This window comes from Spermophilus citellus (assembly GCF_964194105.1).
Source record: "Spermophilus citellus genome assembly, chromosome: 13".
NCBI lineage: Eukaryota > Metazoa > Chordata > Mammalia > Rodentia > Sciuridae > Spermophilus > Spermophilus citellus.
The window spans coordinates 8022663-8037372 of record NC_138193.1 but is presented as its reverse complement, the minus strand read 5'-3'; the positions used below and the strand labels follow the sequence as shown (position 1 = coordinate 8037372).

The window sequence follows — 14710 nt, the reverse complement described above, 5'->3', positions numbered from 1 at the left end:
AATGAATGGATAAAAAAACTGTGAGATATATATGTGTGTGTGTGTGTGTATGTATATATGTGTGTGTATGTATATGTGTGTATATATATATATATACACACATATATATATATATATACATACACACACACAATGGAATATTACTCAACATTAAAAGAGAATAAAATTATGACATTTGCAGGTAAACGGATGAAGTTAGCATGAATATCATGCTAAGCAAAGTAGGCCAATCCCCAAAAACAAAGGCCAAATGTTCTCTCTGATAAGTGGATGCTGATCCACAATGGGTGGGTGGGGTGGGGAGCATGGTAAAGATGGAGGAACTGTGATTGGGCAAAGGGGGACAAGAGGGGGGAGGAGGGGGTATGAGCACAGGAAAGATGGTGGAATGAGATGGACATCATTACCCTAGGTATACATATGACCACACATATGGTGTGACGCTATATCAAGTACTACCAGAGAAATGAAAAGGTGTGCTGCAATTGTGCAAATGAATCAAAATGCATTTTGCTGTCATATACACCTAATTAGAATTTATTAATTTAAAAACAATAATGAGCTCTTTAAAATCAAACATTTAAATCACTAAATACAAATTTCAGTACAGTGGTAGAAAAATCAGAAGCCAATGACATTTTTTCTTAGAGAAAATGAAAATGAAATTCTATACAGAATCCCCAAAAGTCTTGTGGCATATTCTGTAGACTGTTTCCTTCAACCTCTAGGGTCAACTGTTTCTTCTTTGCCCACCTTCTGAATAGACACTATAAAACTAAAACTTAAGATCCCTGGTCTCCCAGATTGACAGGATGAAGATGCAGAAACAAGAAAAGGAGGGAAGTCTGTGTCCTCAGGACACCACTGGGAGACCAAACCAGCTCTAGGACTGCCCTCCTCTGGACATTTATGTGAAAGTATTCCAACAATTGAAACTATACTGCTTGACAAAACAAAATCAAAACACATGTAGAAAACTTCAGACTTCTATATCAACTTAGAGCCATACTCAAACAATAGAATAAAGGCATTATAAATACTAAACAAGGTAATAATTTACCTCCTACATACTGATTGCTAGGAAGCCACTGAAGGATGTGCTTTACTCACAAGAGACAGACAAACCAGAAAGTGAATGATGAGACACTATATCAAATGGGAGGAGGCAGGGGTGATGCAGGAAAGCAGTGGAGAAGTTTAGAAGAACATCACCAAAGGCCAGTTCACAGGAAATGGTGCGGCAGACCTAGGAAACAAGTGGATGAAAACAGAAGGTGACAGAGGCTTTATGAGGCAGGAGACAGAGAAATGGAGAGAGAGAGAGAGAGAGGACGCACTGAGGGATACAGTGATGCGACCACAGGTCTTACGATGGATACAGATGGAAGATAAAGGCAAAAGGAAAGTTCAAGCAGCTCTGAAGCCAAAAGGCACAAGACCCAGTGGTGTTGTGGACTCACCCAGAGGAGAGGGTTTGGTCATGTTCCGTTTGAGAAGACGACAAGTAAAATGTGTAAGGATTTTTTCCCCAGGCAGGAGATAGAATGGTCAGATCTTAGTAGTCACATCTATGGATGGAGATGTAGGTGCAGATTATATTTCTACAGGTCACTAAAGTTCTGAGCATGCTCAACTTCTCTGAGAGGGACAGGGAAGAATGGGAAAAAGACTAAGATTTCCAGATTTCCTGGAATGGCCATCTTTTATAACTTTACTTAAGGACTCTTACTATATGTTTGGGTGTGCAACTTTGTGTCTTTAACATTTCAACTGGACTCCTCTATAATAAGGGAGATTGTGAGAGGAAGAGGGGAAAGAATGTTCATTTCACATAGAAAGGCATTTAGAGGTCATTAACCCCGTTTTAATTTTTTCTCCAGTTACCTAGAGTGGTAAAAACTTAATCAAGGGCAGAGAGGAAGCAGAAGAACAGAATAGAAGCCAGGTAGTCTCTAGTAAACTGACAGCCCTCAGGGAAATTCTATTTATCATATGATACTTCCCCTAAGCAAAGAAAAATTAAAGCAATATTCACAACTGTTTCATTACCATAATAATATCATCACTTCCTCCAGCAACAGTTTTAAGTTTTTAAATTTCTTTTTCCAATTGTAAATAATTTTAAAAGATTTCAGTCCAGAAATGAAAAATACTAAATGGATAAACACATTCTAAAAAGACCCTCCAAAACCAATAAACTAGAACATATTTAAGAAGGAGACACTTAGAGAAATATTAACTTGACCTAAACAATGATATTGCCTTCTCTTTTCCTTTTTTATTTATGGAATAAATAAAATAGTAGAAGAAATAAAATAGTAGAAGAAAATGGTATGATTAATCTCTATGTACCCATCATCTTGCTTTAGCAATTATCATCACATGTCCAACTCTGTTTCAGCCCAAATAATAGTTACTTCCTCCTTCCTCTCTTTTCTCACTTATCCTCATTATAATTATTACTTCAAATTTGACACAGGGTGTCACTAAGTTGCCCAGGCTGTTCTCAAATTCCTAGGCTCAAGTGATCCTTCCTTGTCAGTCTCCAGAGTGACTAGGACTCCAGGAATGCAAAGCTGTGCCCGGTCACCCTGATAACACCCTTTCTGTAACAGAATCATTTGCTTCTTGGCAAACTTGATGATCTCTTTCTTGGGCAATGTTTCTGGCTGAAAGATGTCACCAACTTGTCTGCTGTGGAGGCACATGCCTGTAATCCCAGCTGCTCAGGAAGACCAGGCAGGAGGATCATGAGTTCAAAACTAGTCTCAGCAACTTAGGGAGGCCCTAAGCATCTTAGCAAGAGCCTGTCCCTAAACAAAACATAAAAAAGGACTGGGGATGTGGTGGTTAAGTGCCCCTGGATTCAATCCCAATTACCAAAAAAAAAAAAAGGTGGAGGGGTCACCAACCTGTTCTCATTCATGTTTCCAGTGTGCCACAAAAAGAAGCATAACGTCTAATAAAAATTAAAAAATTCTTGAATAAATCTTGAAGTTGACCAAACAACATACTTTTTTCCATATTTTAAAATCAGAAAATGCAACTTCAACTCACTCTCAGTTATTTATTAAGCAAAAAGCTGTCCCCACCTCTTACACATACTGTTGTTACAAACTGACATTTTCTAGATTTTGATTTAACTGTACAATGAGGGGTTAAAACTAATGCTACTTAAAATTCCTTAGAGCTGTAAAATTCATTCCATTCCAAGGTAAACAAAAGTCTCTGGCCACGTGAAAATTCAAGCACAATTACAACAAGAAGATGCATCAGGAGGAAACATTTCAGCTTTAACTAAAAAAACCGGCTTCACCACATTTGAAAATTACTTAGCTCCTGTGGACTACTTTCTCCTTTGTCAAATGAGACAAACAACTGTACTATCTCATGGTTACCATGAAGACTAAATGAAATGCTTAGGCAAGTGCCATAAACTTAGCATGCAATCATTACATTTGAGTAATAAACCACTGCCATTTGGAATCACTGAATGCTACATTTTGATTGCATGGGGCCATAACAATGATCTGATTCCCTTCTCTTGTTTCTAATTTAATATAGTAACCAGAGCCCGCAGGATGGTTCCTTGATCCCTACCTTAAGTCACTGCTCTTTCCACTACACCGACACATAAACCTTCATAAATTAGACTGCTTCAGTTAATGCTCGAAAAATTGTAGGATTTCTTGACAGTGTTAGCCAGGACCAGGAAGAAAACAAGAAGGGGTTTGTAAATCAGGAAGTTAAGGAAGAAAGAGAAAGAAAAAAACAGGATACAGACGTGTGAGTGTGTCAGTGAAACCTGAAATACCCGGAGGGGTCTGTGTTTTAAACCGCCTCCTGCTCCCCAGGTCACACTGGGCTCCTCCATCACCTTCCCACTCTCCAGGGACCTGCGGGTCAGGCCACCTCTTCTCCTCTGAGGTCCCCGGCAAAGGCCACACGGCCGAGGCCACCGCGTCCTGAACAGGACCCTGCAGATCAAAACCCACCCGCTGTGACCAGCAGCTCCGTGAGGAGAGCCCTCAGGTGAGAACCGGGACCGCGGGGTCCGCGCTGGGCGCTGTGGGGACCGCCCCGGCGGCTCCAGGGGACAGGCAGCCGGGACCCAGGCTCCAGGGCGGCGGCAGAGTCCTCCCGGGTCCCACCCTCGCGTGGGCATCTAGACCCGGGCCGCTCCCGGCAGCTCACCTCCTCCGCTCTGGGATCCCGGGAGCCGGACCCACCACCCCCGGACCTGCAGCCCCGCCGCGGGCGCTACTTCCGGCTCCTCCCACACGGAGCTGCGCGCGACCGCGGCTCCAAGTTCCCGCCCTGGCATAGGCCCCGCCCCCGTCTCCCTGGCGACGGCCCCACTTGGCTTCCGCGTCAGCCTCTGCGTGCTGAGGGCGGGGTCCTTGGCGCCCCGCCAGCCGCGCTGTCACCTCAGCTGGTGAGCTAGGGTGGGACAGCAACTGACTACCGTCCTCACTTGTCCCCAACTTCCTAGGAGTGAGGCCTGCGGCTGCCCCTCGTGGCCGTGGGACCGAGTGGACGCGGCCCTGGATGCTGGGCTTTCCCGTGCGAAATGGGCCTCGGCCAGGGGGATGGGACTGCTGCCCAGGAGGACAGGGCTCCTGAAAAGGCCCTGCCACTCCTCTTGCTTTGGGGGACCGCCTCCAAGGGCCTCCTGGACTGACAGCTGCTGGCCAGGGCTTTCCTGGGCATATGTTGTGAGTGGGCCCCAGCCTCAGGTCGGGAAGTGGGACCTTCCTTCAAGCAGGCAGGACACTCAGGGTAGCACTGCCCTGTGGTGGCGCTGTGCAGTCAGCGATGTGGTAGAAAACAGTCTCCCAGGGTGCTGGGACTGAGCACCTAAGAGAAACCACACCAAAAGAAAGCCCAGGACCCTCGCTTCCCAGGCTGCCCAGGAGATGGGCCTTGGAGTCCCTGGAGCTGCTGCTGTGCCCTGATGGGCCCTCCAGTTCCCCAAGCAGCCTTCCTGCTGAAGTGCTGAAGAGTTTGCTCTCACCCCAGACCTTCCATGAGTGTTCCCCATACAATTCCATAACTAAGGTCACCTGGAAAGATAACTCAGTTCCCTGTTGTCTGACATAGCCAAAAGGATGCGAAGAGGCAGCACACGATATGGATCACATAGATGGTAGCTGATTATATCAGTTAAAGAAAGTGTCAGTTAAAAGAGAAAGACTACTGCAGATGTCTATCATCTAGTCTTGCTCTTCTACAGTATGTAGCATCCCTAGTGTTTGTGGTTGGTTCATGGATAACAGATGTAGTAGGATGTACAGTCAGTGAGGTTGGGTACTTCTGTTTAATATTTTGGTATAATGATAATGTTTATTTTCCTTTAATATGGTTGAAGAAACACAGTAGCTCTGATTGCTGCTGGCAGAATTTGCCACTACAGTAGGAGGCAGCCTGAAGACAAAATTGCTAAGAGGAAAAAGGCAGGACAGAGACACCACAGAGGGAGCCCAGGTCCACCTATGAGCAGTGAGCCAAATTCATTTTGGTAAGTGAGTCAGAATTGGGATTTTCTGTTTAACAGTGTACAGAATAATTGGGAAAGAAGGGTTTTCCAACTTAAAAAAAAAAAAAAAAGATCTCTCCATAGTGAGACACCTTGAGAAAATGCCTATAAAACTGTACATTTTACAGTGTGTACAATGAGCAACTTCTCTACGGGACTAGAAAAATAATCTTAGTTATTTAAAAAAATCAAGTCCTAAGAGCCACCAAAATTTTTAACATTTTTATAATAGAAAATACTATTAAATAAAAGTGGATGAATGGTTTTCCAGACAGTATTCAAAGCCTGAGATGGAAAGAGAAATTTCTCCTGTCTCTTCTCACAAGTAAGTTGCCCTTTGTTCTACTGATGTAGAAAAAGATCAAGAGACCATAACTCAAGATCACTAATCAATGTTTTCCAGGTTTTGAGAAACATTAGAACTAAAACGTCAAGGATATTTTTTTCTATTAATAAAAAGGACATTTTATCATTTTTCCCTTCTAGTGTGGGATCTGGGTATTGTTTTTGACATATCTCTTCAGGTTTCCATATTGGAATATTGCTTCAGCCTTTCTTGGTCTTTTATGTAATGAATATTTGAAGAGTACAGCCCTCACGTTTTTTTCAGTTGACTTACAGTAAAATGAACTTTTCTTTTGGCTTGCAGTTCTTTGAGTTTCCATATACATTGAGACTCATGCAACTAGCAGCATAATCAGATTATAGAAAAAGTTTTGTTCATCCTCAAAATTCCTCCACATTACTCTGCTATAGCCACACTCCTGTCTCATACCTCATTCTGGTGTACAAGATCTCTTCTTCATCACTATAGCTTGGAACTTTTAGGAACATCATATAAATTGAAACAGTATATAAACTTTTGAGACTGGCTTCTTTCTGTCAGCATAATGCCTTTGAGATTCATCTAAACTGTTTCCTTCATCAATAATTTGTTCCTTCTTATTGCTGAATATTTGTTGTATGGATGTATCACAATTTATTCATTCAACAGTTGTAAGACATTTGGGGTTGTTTCTAGTTTTGGGTGATTATGAAGAGAGGCATCTAAACATTCATGTACAGATTTTTGTGTGAACATAAGTTCTTAATTATAGGATAAATAGATAAGAGTGAGATTTGCTGGATTCTATGGTGGGTATATGTTTGTCTTTTGAAAAACTGCCAAACTGTTCATCCTGATCTCTACCCAAAATGCTACTAGAAGGAAATTATCTCTTTCTGGGGACAGCTGCATTTAGTTACCAATGCTTGAGCAAGGTGCATAGACCATGAGATGAAGGAGGCAATTAATAACCTATTTATGTTGATTTTGATGGAAGTTACATCAATGGTCCATAATACTAGATGCTGACAGATGTCAGGGAACATTGAAGGTCCATGAAAGTCTTGATTATCAGCCCATGTGGAGTAGATTTGGGAAAAAAAAGTGTACCATGATCAGATTGCAATTTGTCCAGTAAACCAAATATATGCCACATATAGTTTTAGAGGTCATAGACTTCAGTTGACAGATTAAACTTAAATGATTGTACCATAACCTGAAAAAGTATAAAAAAAAAAGTACTGGTCATCACCAAAAGTAATGGTGATGATTAAACACCACCAGTTGCCTGGAAGGTGTCCAAAGTCTGAAGTCAACAGTCGGCCAGAAGAAAATTATAGCAACTTTGAGCAGGCACCATAGTCTGGCCTTCATTGGCAGCCTCTGCAGAAATGCGGAGTCCTTCCATTTTTTCTGGTAGACTTCTTGTCATTTCTGGGTTTGATGATAGATCCAGGCAGCAAGAGAGTAGCAGCCAGGCAGTGTAGACTCAGTGGGCAGCTTGATTCTGGCTAGTCTCATCAGAGAGTGGGCCCTTCCTATGGGTTCCTACCTGATGGTCTTGGACAGTTTAATTACTGTGATTTCTTTCTGTAGTCACAGGTATGAATGAAGGGATGTCTTTAATCTGACAGACTTTAGTTTTCATAGTTGTAGACCAAATGTCTAGACCATTGGCAACAGCTCAATACTTAGAAAACAGGTAAGGAAGTTCATCAAAGAATACTGGCCACAGCTCTGTGAAGGGCTTTGGATTCTCTTTGCTGAGTAGACGTATCACATATGGTTTTGGTTTGGCAGAACTGGCACTGAGGTGGAAAAGTTACTGTAGTCCAGTGTGATTTGAGAACCTCCTCGAGTTAGTGAAATGACTCACTTAGCTGCCTGGGATGTCTGGTTTTCCGCAGAGAGATGCCTCATTTTAGTATTAAGTACAGTGTTTGTGGGGCCAGGCAGCTGTGTTCTTGAATATTCCATTTCGTTTCACATATTGTCACTCAGAGTCTGAGTGGAGCCATCCAAAATGGGAATCACCTTGTGGAGATTCACAAGGCCTTTATAAGTCAGGTATTCAATTTGGATAAGAGCCCGATAGCAAACTGGAAGTTGCTTTTCTAAAGTGATGGACCTAGTATCCATACCAGGGAGGCAATGAGTCCAAATACAATACCAGGTAGAAACTCCCTCCCTTCACCAGAGTTTCTCATCAACAAAATCCTCAGTTACGGAAATATTTGTCTCAAAGTGTTTGTGAGGGGTGTGGAGAGCCCAAAGTACTGAGTAGCCAGAGCTATGCCACTTGCGGTGAAGCCTGTTGGATTGTACCTCACTCCAAAGATACTAATTTATGGGGCGGCCAGTAATAAAGGACCAACTGGGATCTCAGATGGATCGATATTGTCTTCAGCACCCCAAGAGCTTAACAACATCTTTGAGATCCCTCTTGGTGGTAGTAAGGGGCAAATAGACCCCAGTCTTTCCTTGACTGCTAGAGTGATTAAACAGTGTATATCTGCTCAATTAGTCAACATAGCATCAAGAAACTTTACTTCGTATCAGGCCTAGAGATTCTGCTGAAGTTTACCAGCCAGCCTCAGTGGCATTCAGGGCTTCTGACTTGCCAATGTACAGCACACCATCTCCATGGTGAATGTTTTGGACTTTTTTTTTTTAAGAGAGAGAGAGAATTTTTAATATTTATTTATTTATTTATTTTTAGTTTTCGGCACACACAACAGCTTTGTTTGTATGTGGTGCTGAGGATCGAACCCGGGCTGCACGCATGCCAGGAGAGCGCGCTACCGCTTGAGCCACATCCCCAGCCCAAATGTTTTGGACTTTTGAGGAAACAGGCATTTGCACTGAATCCTGACTCACCCATTGGCACTGATAGGACAAAAAAGTACAAGTGCATAATCTAGAGGTTCCTCTATAACATGCAGATACAGGAAAACAACATAGCAACATGAAGTCAACCTAGGGCCCTCTCACAAGGTCACTTCAGCTTCCCTCCTCCACTGCAAACCAATGCTGACACTATAGAATTTGGGTTTTCCATTCCCACAAGAAATCAGGTATGCTGTTTAGATGTCTTTCCAACAGTCCTATAAATTTGAAGCCTTGATTCTTCAAGTTTTCTTCCATATCCAGATGGGAGCATATGGAATTCTAGTCTTCCTTCAGAAAGTCAAACCTCTGCCCCAAACCTCAATCTTCTTTTTAAAGCAGAGGAACAGAGAACATGGAGGAGGAAAGATGGGTTCGTGGTGAAGAGGGAGAGAATGGCTCCATGCTGGTCACAAGGCATGATGTTACATTTCGTTTAGAGCTGAGTGGTGACTGCTTGAGGCAGAATCAAATGAACTTCTTGAGTTCCTGACCTATGAAAAGCCCTACTATGCTCATGGCTAGCACTGTGTGTTTCAGTTGTATAACATGTTGAAAAGGTTGTCCACATGAAAACCTGAGAGTTCCTATGCTTGAAAGATGATCAGAAAGGTGAGAATTCCATGAAAAATTGCTTTTAACCACTTGTATCCTGTGACCTTAGTAAATTTTAAACTTACTTGTCAGGTGTAAGAGGATTTATTTCGGAGGTTCTTCCTTAGGGTGGTTTTTTGTTGGTTTTGTTTTTCCATTCTACCTGGTTTCTTATGGGGATGCAAAAGCCGAATCCAACTGACAGATCAGGAAGGGTCTACCATGACCTTGTGGGAGCACCCTTTCAGTTGACTCAGTGTCCTTTGCCTTATTGATTTTCCTGTGTCTGATAGTGATACAGTTAATCGTGTCATCTGTGAAGAGGGACAGTTGTATTTTTTCCTTCCAGTGGGGATGCTTTACTTCTTTTCTCTTTTTTATCCCAGATTTAGACTTCTGATATTGAGCTGAACGGGAGCGTGAGTGCATATTCTCGTGTTGAGCTGATCTGTGGAGAGAAGCAGTCTTTCACCATTGAGTGGGATGTTAGTTGTAGGTTTGTTGTGGCTGCTCTTTATAAAACCTCTGAATCTGCCATTTAGTCATCATTATGTCCATAATGTGAACATTAAATGCAAGTCTAAGGAAGTAAAGAGAAGACTTTCCTCAGTTCATTGCACTTCAGCAAGTGCTTCTCATTTTGTCATATCCCCTTTGGCTCACTAAGTGACCCACTCCTGCTTTAGGTACTCTTAGGTGATATTTTCATTTCACTTATGTCTTATAAGTGTGGCTCCAAAAGTTATGTTCTTGTTTGTTTAGGCCCTTGTTCCACTGTGGTAACATGTCCAAGGAGATGGCATACCTTCCATTAACCTATCTATGTATCCATGTATCTGTCGTTACATCCAACCATCTCTCTTCTCTATCCCAGACGTCTCCACATCCATGTATATCCATCATCTGTTTCAACAATTGACAATATGTCAGCAAATTTTTTTACTTCTATTTATATTTGCTACTCCTCTAAGTTTCCATATTATTTAGAAATAAGTGCAAGACAGTAAACGAATGGTAAATGAATGGAACTGGAGACTAACATACTAAGTGAAATAAGCCAATCCCCAAAACCAAAGGCAGAATGTTCTCTCTGATATTCAGATGCGGACTCATAAGACCCTCAAAAACAATAGAATAGAGGAAGGCACTTTTGAAAAAGACCTCTTAAAAACCTTTCAAAATCAGAGTTTTTAGGAGAATTGGGAGGAGAAGGCAGTGGGTAAGTGTAGTCTGTCGGGCAATTGGTGGAGTGGTTAATTCCAAAATTCCTGAAGCTGCATCAGGCTCAATAAGTGCTCCTCCAGGCTGTAGTTAGAGAGCACATTGCCTTTAACTAGTTGTGGGTATAGGCCTCCTTTGAGGTTGGGATGTCAGTATGAATACTGGGGCCAGAGACAGTTCAGTTCTAGCTACCAAAACAGGCACAGAGTCTCACATTCTGAAAGCAAGTTCCTAGCTACATTCTGCCGTTCTCTTACCAGGGCTGTGGCTCTGCATTTATCCAGTTTTCCAATGTGGATGACACAGAGGCTTCAGTATACTGTCTAGAAATAATTCTTATTTGTAAAATTGAGTAGGTAATACAAAATCATCGTACATTTGTTAGTAGTAAGGGAAGAACTAAGAACAACAACACTAAATAACTACCAAGGAAACAGCTAATATAGGAAACCATATATCTTAAATTCTCTTTAGTATTCCCAGAAATGATTGAGGCTATATAATACCCTCAAATATTGTGGGCTACTCTGAAAAAGAAGTACTAAAATAATAAGAAATGATTCTTCAAAATTAAAACAGAATCAGAAAAAACCTTAAATGAGTTATAAATAGTCTAGATGTGGCCAAATTCAAAATATGCTACAAATTAAAGTCCCAGCACTTAGTTCAGAAAGACAAATTGTTGAAAATTATGGAGCAGAAGTTAGGAGACATTTGTTTTTTCTTTCAGTAAATATTTTGAATGCTTGTTAGTGGCTCCTGCCCTCAGAAAGTATAATTTAGTAAAGAGTAAGAAACAAAACATTACAAAATGAGTATATCAATGGAATTATGATAATTTTCTATAAGGTACAAGTACAAAGAATTATAATGTTAATAATAATTGAAATGTACATGATTTTAAACTGTGCCTAGAACTATTCTCAGTGAAAGCTTCAATATATTAGCTTATTTAATCTTTAGCATGATCCTATGAGGCAGATTCTCTTCATGAGGATGTCAAGAACTGTGAAGGGTCTGGATTTTGCTTTACTTACAAGCTACCAAGTTGTAGGAAACCTGGCAAAAGATGTGAGATTTCTGCGTCAGAGACAAAGGACTTTATTACTCAAGGCACAGCATGTGTCATAGATTTCAGATTCACAAATACACATGCCATGGTCTTGTGCCATAGCTAAGGAACACTGAGCTCAGGAAACCAAATCTTCTATATTGGCTCCAGCACACCTTCTGTCTTCCTGAGGGGAGATACTATCATTATCATATGGATGATAAACAAAGCCACTCCTTATGCTAGAAGCAAAATAAAGAAAGTTTTCTATACAAATATTCTTAAAAACATAATGTGGAGCAAAGATGTACAGAAATGAGAGTGACCCTTACGGAATTATTTCCCAACAGAAAACGGGAAGCACAGAGAGTTTGAATGATGGTCTTAGGACCCAAGTGAAGAAGTACCAGAGCTAAGATCCAAAGCAGTCTACATAGACCATACTCTTCACCAGGGGTTGTCAACCCAGGCCTGCTTTTTTATGACTAATGAATCAAGAACGGTTTTCTGATTCATAAAGGATTGTAAAAAAACCAAATGATATATGATGGGGATTGAATGAGGCCAACAAACATTAAAATATTTATATAAAATCCTTGCCAACCTGTGCACTTAAGTGGAGCTCCTGGCTACCCCTCAAATGGTTAGAGCAGTGTGTGTGTGTGTGTGTGTGTGTGTGTGTGTGTGTGTGCAGGGTCTATTCTGTGTTTGAGGGAGTGCAAATAAAGAAGGCATGAAGTGAAAATTGAATCAGGCCTTGAAAGGTGAAGAGGAGCTGAGTAAAGAGAGAAGAGCAAGCAGATTGCATAAGGAAAAAAGTTTCTCTGAATGAAGAAAAAACAATTTTAGACCAAAGCTCAGAAATTACAGCCACCACCCACACTTATTCATACTTCACACCCAATGTGCTTGTTGTCCCTGTGTGTTCTGCACTGAGCCAGTACATGGTTCAGGAGGAATAGATATGGGACAAAGTCTTCTGGGGCAGGTGGCAGAAATGTGGCCACTTCAACCACTGCACTCAGACCAGAAGCCTTGGAGTCCTTCTTGATTCCTGTCTTTTTCCTTGCTCTACAATATATAGGACTAATCCTAAAATAGCTGCTGAAACCAACTGCTAAGTCTTTCCCTGCACACTACTGCAGTCCAGCCACCGTTAGGAGAGCCCCCTGAACGGATCTGTTTTCACACCACCTGCTCACTTTGTCTTCCATGCTGCCATCGATGTGATATGTTTACAACTCAAGTCACATGATGCCATTCTCCTGTCCCAATCCTATGAAGGTTTCTCAAAACATGTAAAAGAAAGTGCAGTTCCTCATGTTCCTGTCCACTTCTTCAGCCTCATTCGTTAGCTTTTCTACTGTTATTCACTTAAGTTTCTCAAGTTCACCTTCTTGGAGATGCATTCTCTGATGGACCTCATCCCTACGATTCTGTAGACGGAACACTGCTTTATTTTCTCCAAGACAACCCTTCTTAAAACATTTCTTTGTTTGGTTTATTTATATAACATCTCTCTTCAGCCTTTCCTAGAAGGAAGGATTCCTGAGGTCAAGGATTTGGTCTTGTTTAGAATTCATTCTGTGTCTGGGGAAGTGTTTGCTACATTACATTATGAATGGGGGTGTCAATGCATATTTGTTGAAAGAATTAGCACATTAATTTATAAGCCTCATGCGAAAGCATACCATGTATCTCCTATGATTAAAGAAAACCTCAGCAATGAGATAGATAAGCTGATCCTATCAGTGACAGAAGTTGGCAAGAACCACCCACCTGGCTTTTCAAACCTTCCATAAAGGAAGTAGCTAGGGAGGAAGAGATGTGTAGATATTTGGCCAGAGACCTGGTATATCACTGATCAAATCACACCTTGTGTTTATGGCTGACACTTGTAATTGGCATGAAATGTGGACTGCTTTGGGTCCCAGCCACCGTATAAATCCCTTTGAATGACCTAACATTTGGTGGAAGAGACTTCAAGGATACCTGGGAACCTGCTAATTATAACCATTTCATTTATATAGTCCAAATTTTTATATAGTCTAAATTTTTTCCTAGACCTTTAAAGGACTCCAAAAATAACCAGCAGAGGGCATTAGAAATTTCTGAGATAGCATCAGTTAAGCTCACATTTTAATTTAAGAATTTTATATACTTGTTGAGAGATGGCTTTAAAAAAAAAAATCTAAAGTGGATTCCACACACAATGTCTCCCCCAAGTGGTTCTTGTTGTGTTTGCAGTTCAAAGCACAGATTTCCTATTAGGACTTTGAAGTTATGACTCAAGTTTTATTTGGAGTAGAAAATGTGTACTTGTCAGTATGAGAGTAAAATTCTATTTATTCAAGTTCACTATAGATGATTCTTTTTTCTCCAACTGAAGCCAACCAATCCACTGTGTAATCAACTTTACCAGTTCCTCTTTGTAGTCATTACGATTTGACGGTGGAGAAGAAAAACATTTGTTTATTCAGATGAAGTGCAAATCACAAAATGTGTTCGAGACAAATTGAAGTGGGAATTGGGCATTAGTTTTGGGAAGGGGAAGGAGCAAGTGTGTGGGCATGAAAAGAGGTGGTGAGGTGGATGTGACCCATGGGTCACAGCTTGCTGATCAGAGTAGCACATGATCATGACAGGGTTGTTAGAAAGGCAGGACTGCCAGCCATTCATACTAAACCAACATTCCATTGTGGATGAGCCACTATCTATTGATATAATTGGGCACATTTCTTAGTAATTTCAACAATGATGATCTCTGCTGCTATAAGACTTGGCCATTGTGTGCTTGCTTTTAAGGTACAGTTAATTTTTTCCAATAAACAACCTTTTGTTGGTATTCAGATTTTACTCAGTCGGCCATGTACCCTTCTATGAAGATGAAAATATTAAGTTATAGACTGATAACTCCAGGAGAGGTATAATTCTATCTTGAAGATAATTGACATATGAATTCATAAACTCCTATACTTAGAGATTTTGTTCAAAGCATTCAAGGAGTTACTTGTTCATGTTCACATGAAGTACAGCCACACAGAGATCTTTATCAAACTGAAGGATCTTATGTGAAATCAGCTATAATTTAATTTCT

The 14710-nt window shown here is 41.0% G+C and overlaps 2 long non-coding RNA genes across 2 annotated transcripts in view; one reads left to right on the top strand and one right to left on the bottom strand.

Annotated features, from left to right (window-relative positions):
- LOC308632288 overlaps positions 1-14710 on the bottom strand; it is an 827867-nt gene that overhangs the window by 704740 nt on the left and 108417 nt on the right. The gene's annotated exons all lie outside the window — the stretch shown is intronic.
- Positions 5375-14710, top strand: part of LOC308632292 — a 29741-nt gene continuing 20405 nt past the window's right edge. Inside the window, exon 1 of the long non-coding RNA XR_014018494.1 lies at positions 5375-5518. This is a non-coding gene — a long non-coding RNA (uncharacterized lncRNA). The remainder of the gene's footprint in view (positions 5519-14710) is intronic.